Consider the following 24434-nt stretch of genomic DNA (forward strand, 5'->3'; position numbering starts at 1 on the left):
AGTTTGGCTGTTGCATGTAGGTATGACCCAAACACGGAGTCACTATCGTTGGGTTGGGCTGACATGTAAACTTGGAACAGCGGTACACGCCTCGACCGGACCGAGTTCATACTATGGTACCGGTAAAGCCGGGCGTACACTGTGCGACTTTTTCACTTTTTTGAGCCGATTTTCCACTCGTGCGAGAATCCACGAGACCGGGGCGAGTTTTGCGCCGAGCGGTCGTGTAGTGTACAGGGGGTTACGAGAGGCGATTAACACCATGTGACCAGCTACCGATCAGCAATCGTGAGGTCACACGGACTTCTGGCGTGCTTGATATTTTGCTCGTCCCTCGTGAGGGTATCACACTGTTCAAGCGGCACTGCGAGCAGCTGCGACCCAAAAAGTATCAGAACCGCTCACGGCGCATGCGCAATCCTGCATCAACACCGCTCGCCCGCTATTTCCCTAATAACACATGTTGTTCGTTTTTGTTTCTACACGTTTTTTTCACTCACAAAGATTGTAAAGAAAGCGTGTTTGTCGTGTTCATGTCAAATTAAACTGATCACAAAACACAGATTTACTTTCTTTATTTCGTTTTCCTCATCCAACCCCCATAAATCCCTGTGTGTCCTCCTGCAGCACTCCCGAAGGACAACAGGCAAAACAAGACAAAAAAGTCTGACGTGTTGAGTAAAAACTGCTATTTTTAGCATATTTTTAGGTCCGACGTGTTGCTACCAGACGTACAGTGTGAGCGCATGGCTCTTGAGATCTGCCCTGCGAGGAAGTCGTACAGTTTGAGCTGAAGCTGAGTGCTACGAGTGAAAAAGTTGCACAGTGTCCGCCCGGCTTAAGGAAGAAAGAGCTGACTTACTGTTGGTAGACAGCATGGATAGATCGGCCGGTTGGCTGATTGATTTGTTAAACTCCGGACAAGTTTCAGAAGGAATGATGAATTCGGCTCAATTCTGATACTTGCACCGTGCACACACACACACACACACACACACACACACACACACACACACACACACACACACACACACACACACACACACACAAAGACAGTTACGCCCATGCCCAAGATTGCTGTAATTATTCCCTGAGACCCGAATAATTCTGACATGACCTCATTCAGTTTTAAATTCTGTCATGGAACAACTAGAAGCAAGTCTTATTTAAAGTTTAATCAACACAGCTGCTGATATCTGATGCAGTTTAGTGCTGTATTTATAACTTATGTTTTTAGTTTTGTTTAATAGCCGAGTCGTGACAAGAATTGTTGCCATATTTGTGCAAATGCATGCTGGCTGACAACCAGGGCAGCATAAATAACACGACAGCTGGGCAAAGCTCATATGTGTTTTTTTTAATCTAATCTCGACACTAAACAGCCAACTAGAAAAACTCCTGCTCGTGTTTAAATCGATCCTTCTATTTTTGTTTAAACTGATTCATCAACTGCAATAAAAGCATACAAGTTCTTTTTTGTGATTAAACTTCCTCTGGCTTGCTTTTCTCCCTATAGTTGCTCCCAGATTTTTCATATTAAAACACAAAACAACTTTACAGAGATTCAAGGATGAAAGTATCCTTGAGTGTGGATTTATTTATGAGTTTGCGCCCCAGCAGAACTCCTTATACATAAAAAAGAGCATAGCTGTCCCAAGCCCATTTTGTATTCTTCCAAAAAGCCACGTTCTTGCTCAGGAAAGAAGGACGCTCAGAAATTTCTGCCTCGATGACAATCACTTTAAAAATATTGTAAATCACAAATGAGACTTTATGCTTTTCTGAAAAAGCACACTTGTATGAAGGACAGTTGAACAACAGTCTGAAGTAATGTAAGGTTGACTGCAACACTAATGACTTAGCTCCAACACACAAAAGATAAATCCCTACTATTCTGTGTGTATGTGTCTGTCTGTCACAACCCAGTGCATGCTGGGAGCTTTTAGATCGACAGCGCCCTCTTGTGGATACGCAGTTCTGTTGGTCAACGATCTAGGCCCGCAGAATTCGTTTAGCTGTGGAGGCCAGAGGTGAGGACTAGGGGAAATATAAATGATAGAAGATGACCTACTTCATAGAACAGGGTCGGATAGTCACATTAAAGCATTTTATAAGTTACTTTAAACATTTTAAACTATGTACCATAGCGTTAAACGGATATTTTGCAACTCTTAAATTTTTTTTAAATAACTTATTTGGGCAAGTGTGTGCTAAAATGACCCTTTACAAGGTTAATGAGAGGCCCCTGTGGCCAGAACTTTCCACTTGCAACTTCAGAATTACCAGTCTGTTGGGACTTAGAAAAAAAACTGAGCTGACATACCTGGCACTGCAGCCTGCTTCCAGCACGTTTCCTGCATGCTTCAGCTCATAAACACAGCTGATTTATTTAATTTAGTGACGAATCACTCCTGTAGACACTAATAAAAGCTGGGGAGACATTTCAGCTGTTTAATCAAGATGTTAAAAAGACAAACGCACAGCGAGGAGTTAGGTTTTGCTTTCAGTTCTACAAAAGGATACGAGGGGTGCTAAAAGCAAGCCAAAACTACCTAGTCTCCCTTTACGAGGACTGGTCCTGTAGAGAAGTGGCTGTGAGCTGCAGGTAACAGCAGATCTTGTGATTTATTTATTTACTTAGGTGATGCATTTTGTTGCAGACTGTAGATTGTATAAATTCGTCTCTGACAGAGTTGTGTCTTAATTAAAAGGTAAGGTAAAAACATTCTAGATTCATTTTAGGGTTTTCCTCAGCCCACAGTGAGACCCTTTCTGTTCCAGTCTTAATTAAATGACACAGAAGACCAGGATAAATAGCTTGGGGGCCACAAGTTGACAGTTTCACAATGACTGTTACCAGGATAGACTTTAATCCATAAATCCAATTATTGTTTATGACCTGGCTGATAACTGCCTTTGTACACTGTAGAGTGTGACTAAAGTAGGCCTGAGTGTGAAAATGTTTAACTGCTGGGTCTAGTGGGCCAAAACACTCAATCCACTTGTCCTCTTCTGCTCTAAAACTAAAGCATCAGCATCATTTTTTCCTTTTTCCAATATTTTCTGACAGGATGTTCACACAAATAGATTTCATTTGTCCTCCTAATGCCAGGTAGGGTGACACGTTTGAACAAATGAGCACCTAAAAAGCTTTCTTCATTCACGGTAGATAGACAGAAAATACAACAGCAGTGATGGGATTTTTAAACCAAAACAATAAGGTGAGAATTCCCAGAATTTTTTTTTCTTCTTCCGGCTCATGGAGGGTGCAGATGCTTTTTTCCTCCTCTCCTCCATATCTTATCCTCAAGGCCTTTCTATGTCTGTGTGTGCTGGGTGCACGGCTGCTTCTGCATTTTTCTGGAAACTGGAAACTGAAATTCACTTTAATGGATCTCGTCAGTTGGTCTCTCAACGTGATTGATAAAATTTTTTTAACAATAAGAACGGGAGAGGGGGCTCCCGGATGTCCCGCCGGGACAGACCCAGTTGGACACATCATGGACTCCTGGACACATTGGAACTTGATTTGGTTATCTCAGCTGTCTGTGGAGGACTCTGAAGACGTGTGGATATTCGTGGTGTTGGTGTCAGGTTTCCTGCTCATTGGCCTTGGAGGCTACCTGGCTTACCGGAAAATTAACGAGCTGTCGAGGAATACTGGCCTGATCCTGGAGCTCAGAGATGGTTTGCACCGCGCTGTGAATTCACAGACTCACATAATTGTCGAGATGAATCGTAAGCTTGGGACTTTGGCAGAGATTCATTCATTGGCACAAAAGATGGATGCCATCAAGGATAGAGTGGACGAATCAGCACGGATAGGGATAGATTCATGTCCATTATTGGGATTTTATGAGGTTGAGGACCAACAAACTGTAAGACAGAGAGAAAATTATCTCTGTCTGGCCCCAAAACAATTTCTAATTGGAATCTGGCACCCTTGAGCCTGCAAGGCTCCAATGAAAACTCCCCCCTCAGAAGATATGTGGAATGTGCTGTCGCTATGGCAACTCAACTCTGTCTCCTTTCCCAGCCTGGGCAGGACTGCAGGAAGGCCGCTGAAACGTTCCAGGGTCACTGCAACCCTCCAACCCTCAATGCTCCTCCCCCATCCACACTGAGGTGACATGCGCTGCTTATCGTGGCTGCAGGAACTGATGTGGGTATAGTCCCAACCCACCACCCCACCTAGTGGACACTTATGTTGTGTTGTCTGAAGACTGTTGCATATATATATTTGAGGTGTTTTATTTTTTTTTTGCAGAGCAAAGCTGCCTCCTGGTGGGAGGGTAACTCTGAAGTGCCTTTTTTTCCCTCCACCTGAACCAACTCTCATGCAACCCCTCTTATCTCTATTAAGGTAGCGTGACTCAGGGTTGCGAATGACCACAGTCACCAATTCTTGCCATGTGTCTTGCCCATGTATGGCTGATCTCTGAATTGTGTACTGAAACTCTAATTTCCCTCTGGGATTAATAAAGTATCTTTGATTTGATTTGATTTGAATTAAACGAGAGGGAAGTCATTTAGGATCAACATTAGTCATGGTTTGACAAATGGTGTATGTGTGCTCATTTGTTGTTTTTCTTCTGGATTTTTTTCTCTCATTGCATTTTCTACTCAACCAGCATGCTCTTGAGAAGATGACAGAATTATAATCACCCTTTCACTGATTAATTATAAATGCTGAAAGATCCGATGCATTTAATGTAATTCAAATGTTTCTCATTTTTGACATAAAAACAACAAAAGCAGGTTAATCTCTGGAAATATCCATAGCAATGTTGTTGTACATCAATTAAAAGATGCCAAGTTGTTGAAAAATGTTGACAGTTTCATAACAGATAACCATAAAATCTGTTCTAAAATACATGGGAGTGGGTCTAAGATGCCATGTTTCCTTCTATGGAAGCTCGTGAGGACAGAACACATTTACTGATTTGCAACAAATGGTTGCAAAACATTGACCAATATTAAATGTTGTTTTACACAATTACCTCTTCGCTTGTTGTCAGTGATGAAAGGGAATCTGATGTTCTTGTTATTTGTCAGCAATCCCAGGGATTTTTTACCCCAATGGGAGAGGCCAAAAAGAGGTGAGATGTCCAAATATCAGGCAATAATCAGAATCTAAATTTTGCCATATGAAGCTCAGCTTTTAGTTCCTGAAACAGGCACATTGAGGCTTTTGTTTCCCCAGAGTATGACTTACAAGCATTCATTCCTACTGGAGACGGTTGCACATGTTATTGAAACAATTGTTCCACAACTTAAACATTTACGTTAATCATGCTGCAATGTGTCATGCATATTGCTCATTGGCGCCTCGTGATTTTTATCTTGAGAGGTGTTATAGAAATGATACTTTCTTCTTCTTCTTCTTCTATAGCAAATAACAGCTGCTTGTTAAAAAAGACACTAAGCAGAACTTGTTTCATTTATGGTTTCAGCCTGTCAGCTCAACGGTGATGAAAGTGCTGAGGCGAGCACACGAGGACTCCCCAGCTATGACTCATACATAGTTCATTGATGTCTGAAACATGCATGAGCGGGAGGGAGAGCCGTCTTGCGGGAACCTTTGATTCCTTTCACTGTTCATCTGCATTTTTAAATTTATTTTTGAAAGAGATATGCTCAGTGTGATGCAAAGTAAGCTATGATCTTCCAGTGAAGAGGTGGTGACACAAGAGTGAGCTGAAAGTGTTTCTTCCATGCCTTATCCTCCTGTCTTTGATGCATCTTGTACACGCTTCCTCCATGCTCTACTTCTCCCTCCTCGTGTACCTGCAGATAAATGCAGAACTCCTACTGCAATGTCTCTGCAGCATTTTAGCATTTTGGGGACCAAGATCAACGATAACATTCATTTTCAGAGAACAGAGACCTACACATATTAAATAGGTCAGAATTATTTATTTGGTGCATTAGAACGAAACAGACAAACATGGTATTGTTTTTCACCAGAAATGCAAGGTTTGGGAGTATTTTCACTAGGCAGATTGCATATAGTAAATATGAGTAAAGTGTGCCTTCCTAGGCTGTTGTGTCCATGCTGAAATGCAGCCCTGGTCTGAGTCGTGTAGCTCCTACTTGTGCACATAGACCACGTATCTATTCAATTTCTGGCATGAATACACCCTTCAGATGTTTCGGAGAAACCTGATGGCTCATTGACTTTGGGAGAACAACCTCATGGGACCAACATAAGTTCGATGAAATCCATGTGACTGAGTCCAAATGAATGCCAGGTTATCGGTGAATGCAAAAGATTCTTAACCTTCTCAATCACAGAAAGTCTCTGACTCTGGAGTCGTGTGAAAAGACGCTGGCTGACACCTTCTGTTCTTTTGTGCCAAACAACTGTCATGTTGTGGGTAAGAGCTTTCACCCAGGACATGAAGAATCACAACAGAGCAAGGTAAGAAAAAAATACAAGTGTTTTATTTCTTAAAACAGAAATAAGGGAACAAAACTAGAACTAAAGGCGCTGCGTCTGAAACACAGGAACGGGACGGGACCGGAATCTATAAAAGATAAGAGGAGAGGTAAGCGTGACCGGAACCAGAGAACCAGGAGAAACTGACTGAGTGACTGAGAGTTCTTACGGTCAGAGACCAGAAGTTGTGCGGCGGCGGACTGGGAGAGGTTGGAGTGGTGAGGATGGTGCTGAGCGTGGACAGGCAGGCGGGCGAGGAGATCGGAGACCCGAGGATCCTTGAGCAGTGAGACGAAAAACAACTCCAGACCAGGTAGGTGGTTCAGAACAGGAAGCTGGAACAGGACAAACAAACTCATTAGCTCAGAACGCAGGACCAGGACCAGGACCAGGACCAGGACCAGGACCAGGACCAGGACCAGGACCAGGACCAGGACCAGGACCAGGACCAGGACCAGGACCAGGACAGTTTACAAGGCTAGAAGCTACCCATATGAGAGTATCGACCGGCGCTGGAGTTGAGTCACATCGCTCCTTAAATCCTTGTGGCTCCGATTAGTGGAACTCCATGCAGCTGTGATTAGTGCCACGCCCACCTGTAAACACAGCGCTGACCAAAAACTCACAGCAGATGGAGGCAGACCGTGACAACAACATAGTTTTACACACTTTGGGGAAACACCACTTTGAACCAAAGAAACTAATGAGATCAGACATCTGTTGAGATTTAATACTGATTTTTGCATGTGAAGATAATTCTGAATCATCGCAATCTAAATCCCTCCAAAGGTTGACTGGTTATTCCATGAATTTAAAAAAAACACCTTTAGGTGAACTTAATTCTAAAGTTAAACTGCAGACATTAAACTTTTGTTGCAGATCAGTCATTTATTCTAAAAAAACTGTAGACAAAGCTAAAACACTAAAGGAGACAACAGCACAGCTAGAGGTGTGATTTAATTCTAGAGGAGAATAGTATGAAAAGTAAAACTTCTCTCCTTTCTTCCTACCTGCCCTGCCATCACTTTGTCAAACCTCTTGCTGACGAGGAGGAAAAAAGCAATTAGCATCACTGTCACTATCCATCTATTATCCTCCATCCTAATGGAAGATGACTAATTATCAGAATATGGGAAGCCATACCCACCTCCTGTGTACATGAGAGAGACTGGAGTCATGTGGTTTCTTCCATTTGCCTTGAAAGTATCTATAATTCAAACTCTGAGCCCAAGAAAGGCTTGTGCATTTTTCCCCGACTGTAGTTAATGTTTAAGAGGGAATTATGAGCGACAGAGTGCGATCCTACCTGACATTAAGTGTCATTAGCATTTTGCTAAGTAATCTTGGCATGAGACTGAAGAAACCGTCATAAATGACAGGTGGAGTGATGTTGCTGAGAGGTACGTCAAAAATTGTTAAACCTGTAGCGTAGACAATCTACATACTAGAATTAACGCCATTTGCTATCAGCTTTGTTAGATTCTGAGAAAGATCAAACAAATTAGCATATGAAGCTTATATTTACATAGATATCCACGGATATTTATGTAATCGATAGAAGTTCATACACCAACTGGCTTGGTCTATATTTAATCCAAAGATTAATATTTAAGAGATTTAAATTAATAGCAAAAGTTTATTTATTAAATCAGAAGACTTAAAGGAATCTTTGCTTGTTCAATAACCAAATATACACCACCCTGTGTTTCATTTCAAAGAAGAGTCAGTTTAAAAAGTTCAGAATTTATTACTAACAATTTAAAGATGACAATTTAAAAGACAATTTATAAATGACAATTTATAAATGCTTTGATATTAAAACTTGGTATTAAAGCAACCTGTGTCTGGGTGAAAACTAAAATGAAATGCGTGTGTTTGGATGCGTGGATGGAATCTCAGAAGGTTTCTGTCAGAGAGAGAAAACGCGTTCTAGGTGATTGTTTTGCAGCTGAACTAAGTTATTTCTTAAAGAGAACAGCATCGGACGCAATCTGTGTTCTACTTCACCAATCAGGCAACCCTCTGTGTGGATCTGGAGGTCAAAGGGAGGATGTTGTCAGCCTCTGGGTACTCGGCCCGGTAGGGAAGACCCGAGTGGTACCGACTTTCTGGTCCAAGAGTTGCCGCGGCACACAGGTGTTGAGCTTGCGTCTTAACTCTGAAGGAGTTTTGCATCAGCTGGTGCAGGTGGCGTTTATTTGGAGCGATTCTATTGGCGTGACAAACAGCTTATGGAGGCTTTGGGCGGTCGACCCTTATCCTCTGGGACTCTCGTGCCATGGAGAGATTTTGGTAGGTTCAGAACTGTCAGCTTGAACTGAGGAGTTTGGTTTTAACGAAACCTCAGGACATGCTCTCTCAGAGATAGAAAGCTTTGGTTATGGAGCAAAGACATGTGAGAGCAGTTACCTTAAACCTGAAGTCAGTGTCTTGCATGGTGTGTATAAGTGTACATGACCTTCTGGTTACTGATCAAAATGACTGATTATCATAAATCATAATTATTATTAACCAAAGAATAATAATTCATTTCAGTAATTAAATACATTTATATTGAACCATGATGATTATTTATTATGATTATTTATGAACCTTGTAATAAACAGTGAAAAGAGTTTATTAAAAATGATTATTTTGAAACTTGAAGTGTCTTTCATCTAGGGATGGAACAGCAGACAGATGAAAGACAGTCAGATTAAAGATGGTTTAGCAGACTTTATGTCTCCTGTGATGGATAATCTGTGGATAAAAGTTCTGCCAGGACAGCATGACCCAGCTGGGGAAGTGTGACCTTTGGGTCACAAATGAGGCCATTCATGTCGCTACAAACCTAATCTAATAAAGGTTATTCGCAGCAACAACAAAAGAGTTTTCTCAATTTTCATCAAGAAATATTAAGATTAACCATTTTTAAACAATGTTTTGGCCCTTTGTCAGCGATGCACAAAAGACATTTTATTAACTTGGTAAGTCATCTTATAGTAAGTAAGTAAGTAAGTAAATGTCATTTCTATAGCACTTATCACAGACATAGAATCACAAAGTACTTCACATAGATCAAAACAAAATAAAACAAAGTCATTAAATCATAATGATCTCAAAACAGAAATAGATTAACATTAGAAAAAATAAAGTCATAAAATTATAAATGTTCATAAACAGATGAAAGATTAAAAATTTGAGTTAAAATAAGAAAATAAAAGGTTTGGTTAAAAGCAGCTTTAAATAAAAGGGACTTTAGCTGTGTTTTAAAAGTGTCCAGACTGTCAATGCTGCGTAAGGATAAAGGAAGATCATTCCAAAGTCGGGGTGCAACAATCTGAAAAGAGCGATCACGTCGACTTTTGTATCTGGTCTTTGGAACTTCTAGAAGGTTCTGGTGGGTGGACCTGAGTGCTCGAGTTGGAGCATAAGGCTTTAAAAGTTCAGTAATATAGAGAGGAGCTTGACCATGTAGAGCATTGAAAGTTATAGTCAGGATTCTAAAATGAACTCTAAAGTTAACGGGTAACCACTGCAGAGATGTCAGAATAGGAGTGATGTGAGCTCTTCTGTTTGTTCCAGTTAGAAGCCTCACTGCAGAGTTCTGGACCAACTGAAGGCGGTCAAGGGCTTTTTTGTTAAAACATGTGAAGAGTGTGTTACAGTAATCTAGACGGGAGGAGATAAAGGCATGGAGAACCATTTCAAGTTCATGTTTTGACACCAACCTTCGCAATTTGGAGATATTTCTTAAATGATCAAAACAGTTTAGGACCAACGTTTCTGAGTGGCCTTCAAGAGACACTGATTGGTCAAAAATAACACCCAATTTTCTTAAGTTTGTCTTGACGGCAGAAGATAAATGACCAAGTTTTAAATTAATCAGGAGAACCATGCTCTCAGGGGCAATGATCAGACATTCAGTCTTTTCAGAGTTTAACTGAAGGAAGTTATCTTCTAGCCAGCTGGTGATCGCTGATAGACACTCTAGTAATTCAGACAGTTTATTGTCATGGTCTGTGCTGAGCTAACACCTGTTTTGTGTTGAGTTTCTCTGTGTGCAGGTGGGTGTGTCCGGAGAGCAGCTGCTGTTGATCTTCTCATCAGTGGTCAGGGGATTTAAGAAGTGTCAGGACAACACATCAGCGCCGGATGATTACTCAGTATTGGGTAGTATTCTCGCCAGAACCTTGCCTGTCTTGTGTTAACTCCTGTTTACCTCGCTTCAATCGTGTTAATCTGCCCTGTTACCTCCGACCTCCTCAGGTGCCTTCCATTCATCTGCCAACTTCCACCATCAAGCAAAAGACTCACCGGATGAATCCTGCTCACCAGCCCGTCGCTCGCCCCTGACCGCCTGCTCTCCAACCCCCACCTGCCATCAGTACACCCTGGACTCCGGTGCTCAGCTCCCAGCCATTTCCTCTGCCTCTCACCCGACCAACTCAGCCAGCCTTGACGTGCCCTCCTCTCAAACTCTCCCTAACTACCAGGAAACTGTAAGACAAACTCTCATTACCTTTTGTGCCCGTTGTCCTGCAACTACTCACTCTGGTTTTCTACTTCAGAACTTCATCAGAACCTCCCGAATCCCGATCATCATCTGCATCACTCATCAAACTTAAATAAATAATTTTACTTACCTTCTGCCTGTTGTGTGATTCTGCATGTCGTGGGTCAAAAAACTTCAACCCAACATGACAGAATCATCCGGCCAACATTCTGACCCACTTGCCGAATCACTTCCATCTGCCCTCGCCACGACCTTGTCCAAACATGAGAACTCCATCCAGTCCCTGCTCAATTATCAGTCCACTACCAACCAACAGTTATTTCAGCTAGAATCCATGATCCAACAGCTAAATGAGAGGCTCACTCTATCCAATCCTCCCGGTCCTCCACCAGCCGCTCGAGATCTTCCGGTACACGCTGCTCCGCCACCTCGTTTGCATTTCCGGGTCCCGGAGTCCACCCCTTCGGACACCTATCGGGGTGAGTTCGGTCAGGTTTGGGAATTTCTCCTGCAATGCATGTTAATGTTTGAAACATACCAAGAGACGTATTGTAGCGATCCAATTAAAATCTCTTACATCATCGGTTTGCTCCGTGGCCGCGCCTTACAGTGGGCGGAAGCAAAAAGCTGTGATCCAAATTTTCTTAACCCTTTGATGCATGAATTATGAAATCTTCAGCCATGATTTTTTAAACAATTTTTTTCATTCATCTTTAGGTGTGAATGAAACAAATTTCAACAAATATTTTTTGTAAAATGTTATAATTTACAAATAATTTATTACAGGTCCACCTTAGTGGACCACGTGCATTCTGAACATGAAATATGTTGGCTTGACTTACTGAAGTCCAAATGGAGGGGCTCAAATACAATAAAGTCTTCAACAGCTGTGCTTAATAGCAAAAACAAATAAATAACAATTTTGAGTACCTGTCCACTGTAGTGACCATTATGCACCAAAGGGTTAAAGGGACCCTGCGCAATTTCCTCAATGAGTTTAAGAGCACCTTTGACCATACAGAAACACCTGCTGAAATATCTAGAACTATTTGGAACCTGAAGCAAGGAAAACAAACTGTGCTAGATTTCACCATTGACTTCAGAACACTCGCTACCACCTCAAGTATGGACCCAGAATCTCTGAAGGGGGCTTTTACCCAACCCCTAATGGCAAAATACAGGATCAGCTCGCTTTTTGTCCTGAGTCAGAGACATTAGAAGATCTAATAAGCCTCGCAGTACACATAGAGAAGAGATTAAGAAATCGCCCAAACCCGGTTCGGCCATGTTATCAGCCAGCTCTGCCAAACTAGTCGGTCCGTCCCACATCACCTCCCAGTTCAGTTCACGTATCTGCCCCTTCTGATGAGCCCATGCAAATAGGTCGGGCCAGTCTAACCCCTGAGGAAAAGCAATATCAGTTATCCTCCCGGCTTTGCTTATATTGTGGACAACCCGGTCATTTCCTGTCTAGTTGCCCGGTTCGCCCAAAAGGGAGAGCCCGCCAATAATTCCGGGTGTATTGGTGGGTGGTAGTCTGAATGTTAAATCATCCCGGTGTGCTCTAACCTGCTCAGTCTCCTTCAATCAGAACTGTTTTTCCACTAAGGCCTTGGTGGGTTCCGGATGTGAAAAGAATCTACTGGATCAGACTATTGTGGACCAACTCCATATTCCTACCACTCCGCTTTCCACTCCCATCAGGGTGTCGTCACTGGATGGTAACTCTCTCACAACCATCACCCACCAGACAGCACCCGTTAAATTACAGGTCTCAGGCAACCATCATGAGACTATTACATTTTTTGTGTTTCCATCTCCCCAATCCCCAGTGGTTCTAGGAGATGACTGGCTAGTCTTCTGTCTGCTAACCTCTCTGCCCCGGTTCCAGTTTCCAGTTCACCGACTCCTCCCGATCTGTCTCTGATTCCATCTGAATACCATGACCTCCAAGCTGTGTTTTGCAAGGACCGAGCTTCTTCTCTACCACCCCATCGCCCCTACGACTGCTGCATCGATCTTCTTCAAGGAGCCACACTACCTTCCAGCAGGTTGTACAGTCTATCCAAACCTGAACGTGAGAGCATGGCCACTTACATTTCAGAGTCATTAGCTGCTGGTATTATTCGTCCATCCACCTCCACTTTGGGGGCAGGATTTTTTTTTTTTGTTTCTAAAAAAGACGATTGCCTGCGCCCATGCACAGATTATAGAGGCCTGAACCAAATCACAGTAAAGAGCAAGTATCCTCTGCCTTTGAACCTGTTCAGAAAGTCACCATTTTTACCAAACTGGATCTCCGTAATGCCTACCACCTTGTCAGAATCCGGGAGGGTGACGAGTGGAAGACAGCTTTCAAGACTGCCCTAAGCCACTACGAATATCTGGTCATGCCCTTCGGCCTCACCAACTCCCCCTCTGTCTTCCAATCACTGGTAAACTCTGTACTTAATGACTACATTGACAAGTTTGTTGCTGTCTACCTTGATGACATTCTAATATTCTCCAGCACCCTCTCAGAACATCGCCACCATGCCCGTGCAGTTCTACAGCGTCTTTTGGAAAACCGTCTTTTTGTGAAATCCGAGAAATGCGAATTCCACACTTCATCAGTGAAGTTCCTTGGATTCGTCTTGGAGAGTGGGCGGTTGAAGACAGATCCTGATAAAATCGATGCAGTACGCAACTGGCCTATCCCAACTACACGTAAACAGTTCCTAGGTTTTGCTAACTTCTACAGACGATTCATCCGTAATTGCAGTCAAGTTGCGTCGCCCCTCACACAGTTAACTTCCATTAAAAAAACGTTTGTATGGACTACTGAGGCAGATACAGCATTTTTAGAACTGAAGTCTCGTTTTTCCCAAGCCCCGATCCTGTCTCGCCCCGATTCCTCCCTTCAATTTACTGTTGAAGTGGATGCCTCTGATTCCGAGGTGGGTGCTGTCCTCTCCCAGAGATCCCCTTCTGATAACCAGCTCCATCCCTGTGCCTTCTTCTCCAGAAAACTCTCTCAGGCCGAACAAAATTATGATGTGGGTGACCGGGAGTTGCTGGCAGTGAAATTGGCCTTGGAGGAATGGCGCCATTGGCTGGAGGGAGCTGAGCACCCCATCATAATTTGGACTGCTCATAAGAACCTTGCCTACCTAAAAGAAGCCAAGAGACTCAATTCCAGACAATACTGTTGGTCACTATTTTCCACCCGTTTCAATTTCATCATCTCTTTCAGACCCGGAACCAAGAACGTTAAGCCCGATGCCCTGTCCCGCCAGTATTCATCCGACAAAGACCTGGAACCTGCAACCATTCTTCCTCCGTCCTGTGTCCTGGGATCCATTACCTGGGACATCTCAAAGAAAGTTGTGGAGTCACAGCAAACTGACCCGGACCCAGGTAATGGTCCTCCCCACAAAATGCATGTACCTCAACAGGTCCGAGGGGCAGTCATTCACTGGGCACACACGGCCAGGTTTTCAATCCATCCGGGAGTTGGTCGTACCCTCGCTCTGGTCTGCAGGTCCTTCTGGTGGCCCTCTATGTTTAAAGATATCAAAGAATACATCAGTTCCTGTCAGGTTTGTGCTTGCAATAAATGTACCAATCAATCTCCCGCTGGATTACTGAGACCTCTTCCCATTCCATCCCGTCCATGGTCCCACATTGCTCTTGATTTTGTCACTGGTTTACCTCCCTCAAAGGGTTTCTCTGTTATACTCTCCATTGTCGACAGATTCTCTAAAGCCTGCCATTTCGTTCACTTAAAATCCCTTCCGACCTCCGCTGTTACTGCTGAGCTGCTGATAAGACACATCTTTCGACTCCACGGCTCGACTCCGATGCTCAGCTACCAGCCATTTTCTCTGCCTCTCACCCGACCAACTCAGCCAGCCTTGACGTGTCCTCCTCTCAAACTCTCCCTAACTACCCGGAAACCGCAAGACAAACTCTCATTACCTTTTGTGCCCGTTGTCCTGCAACTACTCACTCTGGTTTTCTACTTCAGAACTTCAACAGAACCTTCTGAATCCCGATCATCATCTGCATCACTCATCAAACTTAAATAAATGATTTTACTTACCTTCTGCCTGTTTGATTCTGCATGTCGTGGGTCAAAAAACTTCAACCCAACATGACATTTATAAAACTCATAATCCTTAAAGGAGCAGTACAGCTGAATATCATCTGCATATAGGTGAGATGAGATATTATGAAAAGAATCATACTTACATTATACATGTGAATATATAGTCTGGCTACGACCCATAGACGAGAGCTCAGTCATGGGTTGGAGTCAACGGTTGTCTTTAAAAAATCTCCACCTGCTATTGGACAACAAACAACGTGACGTGGTGCAGTCACTGTTGAAGAAAATGCATTTTTTTTTAATTTAAGGACTTAAGTACTTCTATCTCCTCTTGGCTCAAAGAAAAGACAAAAAATACACCCACGGGCCACTTTACTGGGTACACCTATCCAACTGCTCGTTAATGTTAATTTCTAATCACCCAATCACATGGTGGCAACTCAATGCATTTAGGCATGCTCACGTGGTCAACACAGTCCGCTGCAGTTCAAGCCGAGCTTCAGAACGGGGAAAAAAGGTGATTTAAATGTGATTTTGAACGTGGCATGGTTGTTGGTGCAGAAGGGCTGTTCTGAGTAGTTCAGAAACTGCTGATCATCTGGGATTGTCCCACACAACCATCTCTAGGGTTTACAGAGAATGTTCTGAAAAAGGAAAAACATCCAGTGAGCAGCAGTTCTGTGGGCTAAAATGCCTTGTTGATGCCAGAGGTCAGAGGAGAACCAGACTGGTTTGAACTGATAGAAAGGAAACATTAACTCTTAAACTACTTGTTACAACCAAGCATCTCTGAATGCACAACATGTTGAATCTTGAGGCAGTTGGGCTACAGCAGCAGAAGACCGCACCGGGTGCCGCTCCTGTCAGCTAATAACAGGAAACTGAGGCTACAATTCACACAGGTTCCCCAAAATGGATTGGGGAATGGAAGATTGGAAAAATGTTGCCTGAACTGATGAGTCTCCATTTCTGTGACATTGATGGTTGGCTCAGAATTTGACATCAACATGAAATCATGGATCCATCCTGCCTTGTATCAACGGTTTAGGTTGGTGGTGGAGGTATAATGTGTGCACATTCTTTTTGGATATTATTTGTGCAATTGTTGGACAAAATGATTTGCTGTGGTATTACTTGTGTGGCAGTGTGAACGTCCTGTCACAGTGTCCTGATTGATCATGTGCCCTGGCTACATGGCCAAGGGATGTCCATTTGGCTGACTGGTTAGCATGTATGACTCTCACCCGGGAATCTGGGGATCAAATCCTGCCTGGGCCCTCATTTCTCCACCTTGCCACAACATGTACTAATAAAGCGTCCAAGGAGTCTCCACTTCATTTTTTCGGTAAGTAAAATTATATTTATGAATTTTAGGTCACTGCCGCTCTTGCGCTAGCTGAGCTTAGATTTTAACATGTACTGTTTAACCATGAAATTTAAATGTAATAGGGTAAAACCCAGTGCATTTAACATAACGCTGCATTTTTGAAAATATAACATGTTGGTGGAGCTGGGTTCCGACTATCGGTATGGTCCCCTCCCCTCAGCAGCTCGGCACATCTCTGATCGCAGCGGCGCCTGTCTGCTGCGCGGCTGCCGGCTTGTGGAGCTCTCCGGAGATCTCTGTGTTCCACCCGGTTTTACCCAGTGGTCAGCCTGGCATATCTCTGACTCAAAAGCTCCGGTGTTGTTCACTGTTAACTCCGGTTGTAGCTAGGTAGCTACCGCCATTAGCTTAGCTCCCATCTCCGCGTTAGCTTTGGGTTAGCTTGTAGCTACATCGCTTCAGTTCGACGGGTGTCATCATTTGATCCCAGCCTTACAGCCCCACCCTCAGCTCCACCTCTTTTCCCTTTTATGGAATTGTTTGGGCTTGACGGAACCTGTGACACGGTCGAAATGGCGGTGGTGGCCACCTCCCATTTTAGCACAAAACTTATAATTGGAGCCTATGGACACGAATTGTCCAGTATATTAGTCGATGGGTGGAACAAGAGATTCTCATCATGAATGTGCAGCCGACAAATCTGCAGCAACTGCATTAAGCTATCATGGCAATATGGACCAAACTTTCTGAGGAATGTTTCCAGTACCTTGTTGGATCTTTGCCATGAAGGATTAAGGTAATTTTGAAGGCAAAAGGGGGTCCAACCCGGTACAAGCAAAGTGTACCCAATAAAGTGGCAAGTGAGTGTAGATAGTCCAAAGTTGATGCCAAAGCTCCAATGAAGCGTGGCTAGACTGACCTTTAAAGCAAAACCATCGCCTCTGTCAGTGTGCCCCAGGGCAGCTGTGGCTACATTGTAGCTCATATGCTGTACAGTGCAGCGAGGAATGACCAGACCTCTACATCGGAGAAACCAAACAGCCACTTCACAAGCGTATGGCACAACATAGAAGAGCCACCTCCACGGGACAGGACTCAGCAGTTCATTTGCATCTAAAGGACAAAGGTCACTCTTTCGAGGATGCCAACGTTCACATTTTGGTCAGAGAGGACAGATGGTTTGAAAGAGGAGTAAAGGAAGCCATTTATGTCCACTGTGAGCAACCATCTTTGAACAGAGGCGGTGGTTTACGACACCAACTGTCTGCCATCTATAATCCAGTTTTGAGATCCCTTCCCAGATGCCTCAACACCCACGCATATCCTGGGCCATCTGACCTCAGGAATTCACATGATAGGGTGGGGCCAGGCTTCACAATGAGCTCACCTGAAACTCTGGCTGAATAGGACCCACACCCACCCTCACACCTGGGCTCATGTGTTTATGTAGAAGATCATCAGGGGGTCTTTTGTTCCCTCTTCGGGGGGAAACTCCCACTGGGTTTGAATCTGGAACTCTCCACCATTTGACCTTAGAACTGAAGAAGCCTCTCGGATGAGAGGTGAAACGTCTTCAAGCAACTCAAAGAAGTCCAGATGCTTTTCTTTCAAAGCTCCTTAGACTACAATGACCTGGATGACTGAGAACCTTCACAGACACATTGTAGCTCATCATCACCAGAGTGTGAAGGTGTGGATGACTGATTGTGTTGTGAAGTGCCTTGGCGGGCTGTAGAACCTTAGGAAGGCACTATACAAATGCATTTACCATTTAAAAGGTAAAGATGTTGATCACAATCAGTTCCTGCAGAAATAATAGCTTCACCCAACCGCTCATCACTTTGCACATTCTTTTCTTTCCTTCAGCAGTGTTTTTATTTCAACACTAACATTTTACAAAAAGATGCTTTTCTTCTCCACCTCACCAGTCGGTGATCATGTTTCTCAGAAGAATCCACCTCTTTTACCTCCAGCAGCTTATGGCTCTTTCAGTTTTCTCACAGATCGTAGATCTGAGGGGTCTGCCTTCTCCTCTCTGCCACTTTGCTCCCTCACTTCTTTCTTTTCACATTTCTCAAACCGTTCGTCTTCAAGAAAAGCTGCATAAGCCCTCGCTGTTGTCCTGCTTGATCTAACTACCGTGTGTGCTAACTCAATAATCTGAGAGTGATCGGTTGTGTTTTGTTATTGTGTGATGCTTCCTTAATATACCACCACCCCTCCCCCTTCGCATAATCACATTAGGTTTCTCATGACACCTACTCACGCTTTTACTTGACAGCATTACTACACACACACACACACACACACACACACACACACACACACACACACACACACACACACACACACACACACACACACACACACACAAACACACACACACACACACGCACGCACGCACGCACGCACACACACACACACAGATGTAATTTGTGGAGCATATAATTAGCACAGGGTGTCTGCGTGGACCAGACAGCTTCAAAGATAGATTTTTATTCATCACTTCCCATCAAAGGGGCTGGTTGGTCCTTCTAATGATGGCAAAATAGGGAGGTTCCCAGTGATGTTAGATTTCTGCTTAAGTATAGGGACAAAATACAAATCTGTAGTGACTACAGAAGACCCCCGAGCAGCCGTGCCATCATCATTTATTAATGAATGATGCTATTTTCTAAAATGTCTTTAAGTTCTAATGTAAAATGGAATTATAAACAAAAAAAAAACAACAACAGAACCTCAAATACTGGCATCATTTTGATCTAAGATGGAAAATGACTCAACTCTTTGGCATTTGCTAAAGGTTTGAAGGCAGGAATTTTTGCTCTCCTTGATTTTGAGGACGCAGCACTTACAAAGATCACAGTTCAAAGGGGAGCTGTTGTTATCGGACCTTCTTAAGCTAGTGGCTAAGTCTACTGAATGTCAAGTTTCTCACCTGACAAGGAACATTATAAGACAAATGACAATTAGGCTGTTGTCTGTGGGGAAAAACTAACTTTAATCATAAAGATACTTAACTTGTTCCTGGTATTTTTACAATATCAAACCCATAAACTTTGTCTCTTAATTCTGACTTTCTGCTCTTTCTTGCTGGGTTTAATCATCATTTTCCCCGCAACCCTTCTCCCTTTGTGCAAAGGAACATAATTAACCTTGCACTGACCCTGTGTACAGGAGCCATTTTTCTGGCTACTTAATGACATCAGTGTTATCTCAACCCTCACCTGTTTTTTCATGCAGTTTTATGAGCAGGTGAAGACTGTATGGACCTGAGGCTGGTACCGTCATCGAGTGTCAAACAGCATCTTTTGTTCATGAAAAAACAAAATTACGAATGCTGATAGTTTTTAAATGAGGTCTAGTCTAATGTGGCTGTAAGTAAAATGATATAAAATACTGACAAATATGACATTCCTCTTCTTGAGCTTGTGAAGCTTTAAAAAAATGTTTCTCAAATGAAAGAAACTGCAACAGGAAACACTGAATACTGGCTTACCGGTCTGCTGACTCCTGAAGCAGAGTAGAGTTCTGGTTTAAATTCACCAAATTCTCTATTTGTCTTAGTTCGGCATTTAGATTTAAAGCTGCAATAGGTAAGAATAAAGTATGAATGACATCCTGTGGTCAAATTTGGTTACTGCAGTCCATTTTTCTACGCAAAAAGTTACTTTCTCACTGCCGTTCAATGAGTTTCATAGCTGCTGCCAGTTAGCAATCAACGCCAGAAAATTCCAAATCACATGCAAAGACGAGTCATACACACTAAGTTGATATCTGGTGTTAGCACTCTTGGGTGTTTTAGGGTGGGGAGCACTTACTACACTTATTATGTTTGTGTCTGGACAAATGAGAAATCTCGCTAAACCTCTGAAGATCACACATGACTTTTAAGCAAACATGGTGGAGGGGGAGCGTGCCGTAAAATAATGTCACCTCACTTTCTGATTGGCTACCCATCGCCTTCAACAGGCAGCGTGCTTGTTTGTCCTCGATAACAGATCAGGACAATGAGACATTTTTATTATTTTTGATTTTACTGTTCCCAATTTCCTCCTGAGGAGACCAGAGTGCTCTTGACACAACACACATGGCAAGAATGTCTGATCAGATTATTTTTAGAGCCACTGTGGTAGTCAGGTGCATTCTTTTGTTTGTTGGAAGGGGTGAATTGGGTAAGAATTGGCACTTTCTTGCCATGTGAACGGAGCTTTGAGATTCCTCAGGAGGAGTACCAGAGTGTCACTTTTATTATTCACCCCTCTGGATTTACCTCCACAGCCCAACCTTGGATAAATGTGGCAGAAAATCGATGAGCAAATGAGCGGACAGATGAGTGGATGTATGTGTTTATGGGTGAAGAAATAGATGGATGTATGGGTGACACAAGATGGAAATCAAAATATTTCTTTTCTATCTGAACTGAAAACAGTAATTGAACCAAAACCAATTGGTACATCCCACATTTCTGCAACTGGAAAAAAATTGTCTACAATTTGTAAAAATTACTAAGTCTGAGTCTGAGCCTTCTCCAGGTCAGGGACGAGGTCCTGCCTCAAGTGGAGGAGTTTATCTCGGGGTCTTGTTCACGAGTGAGGGAAAGGTGGAGCGGGAGATCGATAGGTGGATTGGTGCTGCGTCTGCAGTGATGCGGGTGTTGTACCAGTCTGTTGTGGTGAGATGAAAGGCAAAGCTTTCAAATTACCGATCGATCTACATTCCAACCCTTGTATGGTCACAGGCTTATAGTGACACAAGGAACTGCTCCAGCATATCTTGGCAACCTTTTGCATAGGCATGCCCCCTCGCGGGCCCTTCGCTCAGCCGGCAGGGAGCTGTTGATCGTTCCACGCACTAAGTGCAGGTCACGGGGGGGCCGTGCGTTATCTGTGTTGGCACCTGCACTTTGGAACCAGTTGCCTTTGGTGGTGCCTCAGTCACCCTCATTGGGGGTTTTTAAGACTCGCCTTAAGACCCATTTTTTTGTCAAGGCATTTCAGGCTTAGCAAATTTTACCCGGTTTCGATGCCCCGGCCTCTTAATCTTTTTCAGGATTTTATTTTTTGCTTTTACTCTCCTCTTTTAATTGATTTTATGCTGGTTTTACGATTGTTATATTTTATTCTGATGGTTTTATGTTTTTATTGTGTTGAGTTCAGCACCTTGGGTGTCTGCATTAGGTCGCAGAAGGGGCTTTATAAATAAATGAAATGAAACGAATGAGATGGCGGAAGCAAGCGACTAAAATGAGTTTTCTCATCAGGGTGTCTTGCCTCTCCCTTAGAGATAGCATGAGAAGCTCGGTCATCCACGAGGGGCTCTGAGTAGATCCGCTGCTCCCCCACATCAACAGGAGCCAGATGAGGTAGCTTGGACATCTGGTTAGGATGCCCAAAGGTGCTGGGCCAAGTGACTGGGGAGAGGGAAGTCTGGGTCTCTGCTTAGGCTACTGCCCCATGACCCAATCTCAGATAAGTGGATGAAAATGGATGGATCTTAAGTCTAGCTCCAAAATCTGTATTACTTTGTTGCTACATCAGTCTTTCAGTAACATTTTGGACTTCATGTTAGTGTGGGAGGTTTGAGCTGGAAGATGATAGAAGTGTAATTACAGGGAAAACAGAGCTATGCATGCAGATGAATTCAAAAGTGGTCACTGCCAGCAACCCTCTTAATTTTGCAATGCACTGATTATGAGCTCACCAAGGCATGTAATTAGAAATCACTTTAACTTCATATCAAACTACTACATTGTTTAAATGAGTCTTGTAGAGAATTATGAATGCACAGTCAAAGAAAGACATGACACTGATGCAATTTGAGAAGGTTAGAAATGCTTCGTGTAATTTAAGTGTTTTCAGAAAAGACGAGATGGAAGTTTTTGCGCATAAACAAACATTTGTAGAGTTTGTAAACACAAACTATAAGTGATGTTAGATCATTAACGAACAAAGAACAGCGTGAGTATCCGGCAGATTGTAGAGCAGCTGATCGCGAATGAACAAAGAAATTAGTTTCTGGCTAATGTCTGGGTGGCAGACTTAGCAGCAAAACGAGGAACAGGACAAAAACGGCAACGCTGAGTTTTTTCTGACATTCTTTCAAAGTCTGAATATTCCCAAGACATCCTGGAATGTGAACACTTTAACATTCTTCTGTGCTGTTTTCCTCTCATCCAACATGTTAGCAGTAGCTCAGGCTAGGGGTTGTATCAGCTAGTCGACTTCACTGCTCTGTAGTGACTTTTCATGCCTTTCATAGACTAGTCGCTGTCACGTGATAATGACCGACAAGATGGCGTCCTCGGAAAAGAGAGCAGGTGACGAGCCCCTGCGCGTCAGATACCGACGCACTGTGCCAGAGCGTCGGTATCTGACGCCCGCCGTAAAACGGACATTTGACCAAATTGTGACCTTTATCCTCTTGTAATTTAACCTTCCCCTCACCCCCATCCTAACCTAAACCAGCTCAAAGCTCTGATTGTTGATGCGCTCCAGACATCTGCGTCCTGAGCACGGCCACAGTAACATTATCATATCAGGTGTCGCCACCTCAAAAACAAATTCAACACGCGATCGTTCATGTCGGCTCATTTCCTTTTATGTTTTCTGTCTTTTATTTGTGTCTGACGCGTTTCGCTGCTGTGGAGCGGGGCGCTTCACTTGTTTCGTTCTCCGGTGATTTTACCTCACTGGTGAGGCGGCACGCACTCCGCTGTTTTTGCGGTCGGTAGATCTTTTAGAACTGCAGTTCAAAGGTAACTCATAAGGTGAATGTATATGAACCCAGGTAGCAGTTTTTCTTTAGGATTGAGAGGAGATGCAGGAAGATAATAAACAGACAGGACAGAAAAATTGTTAAATAAAAACAAGTTAGTTTTTGTACCTGCTGGTTGCAACAAACAGACACCATTGAAGGTAATCAGAAGTGAGGAACAGAAAATGAAATAATTATTTTAATGTTTAGAGCAGCAGGAACTCTGAGAGGCTGCAGGCGCATCAGTGAGTTTGCGGCCGCTGCGCAGGGGGGGGGGGGGGGGGGGGCTGAAGCAGGGGAACAGTAAAGATGCAGAAACTACCGTTGTCAAAAGAGATGTTTAACTTAGAAAATGTGGGCGCAATTTTAATTGTCAGAAACCCCAGCGAAACAACCCGGTTCAGGTGTATGACGTCATCATCGACTAGTCAAAGTCGACTCGATTTTCATTACTTGACTGTCGACTTTAAAAAAAAATTAAGTCATGCAGCCCCTAGCTCAGGCTAGCTTTATCTAGTGTTGTTCTGCGGTTAGCATTGCAGCGACCAACATTTATTTATACATTGCTGACATTCGAGTGGTTTGGGACATGCACATTTAAGGCAGCATGTCTTGTTTACGACGTGTTAAAATAACTTTTAGCAAAACTTACCGTTACTTCACGGCCATTATATCACTCATTTGCATATGGAAGCAAGTCAGAGACGGCAAAGGCAGCCAACAACAAGAAGGTGGTTTTAAATTTTAGGACCACTTTAAACTAGTATCACAGAAGCAAACTGTTCTTAGCCGTGTTCTGGCAGAGCCATTTTATGGTAAGAAAATTACGGTTTTGGTATTATCGGTAGTTTGTTGCCAACCTTTAGCAGTTTGTTTCCATGCCTTAGCGTAAATAGATCTTAAAGGGACATGTTAAAATTGTTTTAAGTTAGTTTCTGTGAAAAGTTATAAATAGTTATTGTCTTACCTGTTGTAAGCTAATGTGACACTCTTCTCTAGCAGTGAATGCCCGCATTATTAATGGTCCTGTAAATAAAATAGGCTTTTTACCAGAGTTTCCCAACCTTGGTTCTCAGGACACACTGACCTGCATGTTCTCCATGTCTCTGCTTCAGCACACCTGATTTACATCGCCTCCTCAGGTGGACATCAAGTGCTGCAGATGCCTGTTAATCACTCATTCCTTTAAGTCAGGTGTGTGGCAGCAGGGACACGCTGGTGTTTAAAAGAGCAACATGGAAAACATGCAGGACAGTGTGCCCTGAGGACCAGGGTTGGGAAACACTGTTTTATACACACACAAGCAAAGCTAAGTGATTTAACCTGATGG

General features: G+C 43.2%; 1 long non-coding RNA gene across 1 annotated transcript; it reads right to left on the bottom strand.

Annotated features, from left to right (window-relative positions):
• Positions 1 to 6424: 6424 nt before the first annotated feature.
• Positions 6425 to 7156, bottom strand: LOC139070422 (uncharacterized). The gene is made up of 3 exons (XR_011520938.1): positions 6929 to 7156; positions 6609 to 6774; positions 6425 to 6527 (listed from the first exon to the last, which is right to left on the bottom strand). It is a non-coding gene; the product is annotated as an uncharacterized lncRNA (long non-coding RNA).
• Positions 7157 to 24434: the final 17278 nt, after the last annotated feature.

Source organism: Nothobranchius furzeri, chromosome 6 (genome assembly GCF_043380555.1).
Source record: "Nothobranchius furzeri strain GRZ-AD chromosome 6, NfurGRZ-RIMD1, whole genome shotgun sequence".
NCBI lineage: Eukaryota > Metazoa > Chordata > Actinopteri > Cyprinodontiformes > Nothobranchiidae > Nothobranchius > Nothobranchius furzeri.